The sequence below is a fragment of the Trachypithecus francoisi genome, unplaced genomic scaffold (genome assembly GCF_009764315.1).
Source record: "Trachypithecus francoisi isolate TF-2019V2 unplaced genomic scaffold, Tfra_2.0 Lachesis_group3, whole genome shotgun sequence".
Lineage (NCBI taxonomy): Eukaryota > Metazoa > Chordata > Mammalia > Primates > Cercopithecidae > Trachypithecus > Trachypithecus francoisi.
In genome coordinates, this window is record NW_022681468.1 from 77,015,107 (window position 1) to 77,021,106 (window position 6,000).

Below are 6,000 nucleotides of genomic sequence, written 5' to 3' on the forward strand. Positions count from 1 at the left end.
GTAGGCATAATGTTTTGAAATATTGAAATTATTCTTTTCTTTCTAGAAAAATAAAGCTTTCAAGCAACTATAAATTTTACATTTTTTCATGTGTACAACTTCTACTAGAATTTATGCCTCATCTGAATAGTCATCTCCTCTTCAGAACTATTCCTGATCATTCTCACAATATGTCTCTCTTTTCACGTATTAAACTGACTCAATACCTGTTCCAACCACACATTTTCCATAATCACATGCTGTTTATTAGGCATAAACTTTCTTATAAAAACTCTTTCATCTATTGTTGTCAGAGAGCTAATGTGTTCACCTAATTGCATTTTTTAAATCCTTCTAGTTCTTTATTTCTTCTACCCTTCTATTTTTTTCATTCTTTGTAATCCTTCCTTCTCTGTCCTTCTAATTTGGACCTTTGGGGTTGAATAGATGGATATATCTAAACTTTAAGTATTATGCATTGAATTTTTATTTAGATGATGATAAAGTATCTTGTACCAATTAATTCTTCCACCAAGAACTACAAGAAAAACTGTATAGAGTGTGTGTGTGTGTGTGTATGTGTGTGTGTGGTGTGTGTGTGTGTGTGTGTGTTTTAGGACATTGGAGAGCAATCAAAGCAGTTAGGACTTGAGGAGTCAATACCTTGGAGAGACAGAAAGCAGTGAAAGCCTTGTATTTAGCACTGCTTTTCCCCCTTGAGGCATTTGTCAACTACCAATAAGCAGCTGAGAGACTAAGAAGCTTGTCAGAGATGTTGGAGGTATCATGGGTCTGAGGAAACAAAATTGGAATTTAAGGCCATCAAGGAAAAAGGGACATTTATCTCTAATCTTTTGGTTGGGGTTCTAAAAGTATATGCTCCAGTACTAAGGGCACACCAGAAATAAAGCATCTCTCACAAGACCAAAACTCAGCTACAAATTATCTGAATCTTAATTACAGTCTGATACTCTTCTAGCCTAGAAGGTGAAGCTTTTTATAGGGTTAGGAGGCCAATAGTTGTACTGGATTAGGACAATCTGCTGCTATCCTGACTACCTTGCCAGAATTAGAATATTTTCTGGAGGAAGATTACATTAGTCTGATCCTAAGGCCCAGATTATCTCTGCAATGTTTTATACATAACCTATAACATTTAATATAAAGTTTTCAGGTATACCACCAGGACAAAAAAATCAAAGGGCCCAAAATTAAGAGAACAAACATATAATAGAATTAGACACTCAGGCAAATGAGATACTGGAGTTGTTAGACAAGTTTTTAAGTAAATGTAAATTACACGTTCAAGAAAAGAGGAGACCCTGTTGAAATTTTCAGCAAAAATCTAATCTGGATACAATAAACAAATTAATATTCTAAGGCTGGAAAAATAACAATAAGCAATTCTGAACTCAATTGACAACTTAATCACAGACTAAGTTATTTTAACTGTTTTACCTTCTGCAGAATGAAGGATTAGCTGTAATTAACTTGAGTTAGGTAAAGATTTCTTAAACAGGACATAACTTCTGCAGGGTAGAGGGTTAGTGAACAGAAATTTAGGTTAGGAAAAATTATCCAAACTGAAGCACAGAGACAATGAAGCATGTAAAATACAGCAAACAACATAAAAAACATATGGGACATGGTAAAATGTCTAAAGTATATGCAAATGAAGTATCAGAAAAAGAGAAGAAAGATAATATATAAAAGGAATATTCAGTCAATAGACGACAATTTTCCAAAACTGAAGACAGACACTGAGACATAAAATAAATATGCAGAAAACCACACTTCAGTATATCGTAACTGCTTAAAATCAAAGTATACATCTTAAAAGCATCTGGAGATTTTGACTATTCATAATCCAGATATTATGAATATATCATATTCAAAACTTCTCAACAGTTATAATGAAAAGCATAGGACAGTGAAATGACCCTTTTTTAAATGTCTCAATCTAGAATTATATTAACCAGAAAATATTCCTCATAAATAAAGGTTAAATAAAAACATACTCATAAACTGAAAAGATGCATCTTAAAGGAAAACCTAAGGAAATTCTTCAGTAAGACAGAAGTAAAAGCTTACAAAAAGAAATATAAAAAACAAAAGGAGTAAAACTATTGATAAATCCAATGAATATGGAAGTCTAAATCAATACTAGTAATATCTTGTGGGATTTAAAAATATATTTATCTAACACAGGATGTAAGGCCTCCAAACTAAAAATTACAAAACACTATTGAAAGAAAGAAGGCTTAATTAAATGATGGAATACGTGTCTTTACCAGTTAAAATACTCAATACTGTGTCAATTGTCACTCAAAGTGACCTAACTTTCAATAGATTCCCGATCAAAATTGCAGAAGATTTCTTGTGTAGAAATTTAAAAACCGATTCTAATATTTCTACGGAAATGCATAGAACCCAAAATACTCAAAACAATTTTGAAGAATAGTAATAACACTAGAGGATTTCAACTACCAGATATTAAGACTTATTATAAAGTTTTGATAATTAAGACAGTGTAGTATTACCACTGGATTGACCCAAAGCACTCCCACCATTAGGAAGGAAGAGTACAGTCTTTCCAAATAAATGATGGCAAATTGATTGGTATCTGCAAAGAAAACTTGAATTGTTCCCTGTCTTACACCATATACAAAGATTAGTTCAAAGTGGGTGGAACATAAGGAAATGTGAAAATTAAAACTATACTCTTCTAGAAGATGTCAAAGGAAATTACCTCTATGACTTTGGCAAATATTTTACATAAGACATAAAATAAATAAACCACTATCCATTCAATAAAAAAATTAGATTTCACAAAAGTCAATAACTTCTGTTTATCTAAATGTACCATTAAGTGACTGGAAGACAAATTATAAGCCGGAAAAAGCTCAATTTGCAATGCATAGTTTAACAAAAGACCCAAATCCACAACATATTTAGGACTATAACCAAAATAAAATGATAACCCAATTTTAAAAATGGCTAGAAAAATTCAACAGGCACTTCACACACACACATACACACACACACACACACAGATGTGCACACACACAATATTCAAATGGACAATAAACATGTAAAAACATATTCAACATCATTAATGAACAGGGAAATACAAACAAAAATCACAATGCTATTCAATGATATACCCACAAGAACAGTTAGAGTTAAAAGGGTGAGCAATGCTAAATAACATGAAGAATTTATCAATTGTAAGTTTATACATCGCTGGGGGCAGTAAAAGTTGGTACAAGCACTATTGAAATTTGTTTGGCATTATCTGCTAAAATTAAGCATATGCCTAGTCTATTATCCAGGAATTCTACTTTTGTATGTATACCTAACAGAAAATGAGTGCTCATATACGAAAGACATATATAGATGAACAGATTGATATATAGATTGTAGATGGCTAGCTAGAGTGATATAAATATACATACATACACATGAATATGCATACATACATATATACAAGCATACATAGAACTAGAAGGGGCTTCTGGACAAAATTGAAGCTTGTAGAAGAAATGGAGGCAGAGATGATAAGACCAGAATGAACAGCTTAGGGTGAAGGTGAGCAGGGAGACAGTAATAACTTTTCTATTCCATCTATTTCACATCCAACTAGAAGACATCCTACACATGGTCAATAAAAACAGGGTAGAGTGGAATAAATGTATTGTCCAGGAGTGGAGAGGTGACAAAGTACTAAATATTCTTTTAAATCATATTAAAAATGTGGAATAAAAACTCTAGAATCAAATTGTTTACAGTGATTCCCTCCCAGGAAAACATTTTCAATGTTTATATTTCTATAGTGATGCAAGTTGTTATAACAAGCTCTTCTATGTTACACAACTTAAAATAAAAATTTTTTAAAGGCTAAAAGATATGAAGAATTTCATAATAGCAAGAGGATAAAAGCAGAAAATTGATAAATAGTATTAAAATACTCTATGCATTCTAAGTCCTTTCATTGTGTGGAAAGTAAAAGTATTCATGTATATTAGTCTTTAGTAAGTCAAGGATAATTATAATCTCTAAAGATTAAGATAGTTGTAAAAACGTACATAAGATAGTAGCATTGAATAAGTTGCATAATAAAATCTATTCAAATTATGCCAAGGAAGGCAAGAAAGAAAAAGGAGATGGAACACAGAACAGTTAGTACAAACAGAAAAATACTCAGATGGTATATAAGCTCAAATATACTATTAATTATATTGAATTTAAATATATTGAATTATATTTCATTTAAATTTCACTGAATCAAAATACAATAATTTAAAAACAAAACTATATGTTGTTTATAAAACATGCACATTAAATATAAAGTTGTAGATAATTCAAAAAGAAAGTGAGTGAAAAGATATACCATGTAAATAACAAGAAAAGTGTAGCTGACATGTTTTTATTTATATTCATCAAAATAGACTCTAAGACTAGTGGTATTGCTAGCAATAGAGGGCTTTTATAATAAAATTGCCAATCTGTAAAGATTTTATATTATATTATTATGTTTTATCTTATATATTATATTTTATCTTATATTAAAATTTTGTTTATATATACTAATGCAAATAAAGACGTCTAATAACATAGACTTCTTGGCCAAATAATAATAAACGCTAAAAATAACAAGGTCCAAAATCTCCTTTTATGGAGTTAAAAACTTGGGTTTTTTCACAGATATTTTTCCCATGAAGAAATTCTTTTTATCGTTCCTTTATTTTGGCCCTCTATTGACTCGAAGCTGTGTTCCAAAAAGTAGAAGCTGACAATGCCCTAAGTTCCAGATGCATTATGATAGTTTTGTATTTCATATATATATATATATATATATACATACACATATTTTGATTCATCTCATCAGATTAAGCATAGTATCGTTGGGTATAGACCCTATTTTCCAACTGGTTTTATTTTTCATGTCATGTGGCAAAGTACTTATAGCTGATAAATGCTCAAAAATATGGCTGATTGACTAAACGGATGGAAATTTGTAGTATGTTCCTTGAGATCTTAATAGAAGACTAATACCAGGAGATCTACATTCCTTACATAAAGCCATTCAAGGGTCAAAAAAGCTTTGAGTACTGCTATATATTACAGCCTATTTGGGAAGAAGCATAACAAATATTAGCAAATAAAAGGCTCTAAGAAATAACGTGTATAAGAATGTATTATTCAATTATATATTCTCTGGAATACACCTCTGTGAAAGGTGTGCTGGAGTTGCCAAAATTGTTCCTCCCATCTCCTCACTGTCCACAGGACTAATCCTTTACCCTTGAAAGTCCTCACTATACCATGCATTAAAGTCCATTCAATATTTAATAGTTGTTTAGGAGAGAATGACCTGCCTCATTCATCTGTTATCTTTCCATGGTGACAATCACGATCCATTGAATCCTTAAATATTTGGTAAATGCTTAACAATTTCAAATTGATTGTTCTTCATGAACTAATTAAAAAGTAATACCTTGCTACTTTTGAAATATGGATTGTAAAATTAACATGTAATTATCTAGATGTTATTGATATCTTTCATGTCCATGAACATGTCAGACATTTTGAAGAACATCTTAATCAAGTCATTAAGAAATCATAGTAAATATTTTAGGAGATAAATAGTTCCATAGTGAACTGAATGAGTCAAACCTATTCCCCAATCCCCTAAAACTCTGGATGAAGTGATAGATTTACTTTCATGAGTTAATTAAGTGATCATAATACTCTAGGCTTTTATCAAATATAGAGATGGTTCAGCCTCTTTCTGAAGAGACAAACTTCAGTTTTTGTCTCATAGTTATTATTAGAATACGAATGTGGTTTATTGGTTTCTGCCACCCCCAGGAGACAATGAAGCACATAGCAAAGAGCAAATACTGGCACAATGGTTGTCTCCAGCTAAAATTGCCCAAGAAACAGAAGTTGCTGTCTAATAGGTTGATGTGTGCCGGCAGAGTTATGTGAGAAGCTAGAATTGCTTCTTCCTACATAACG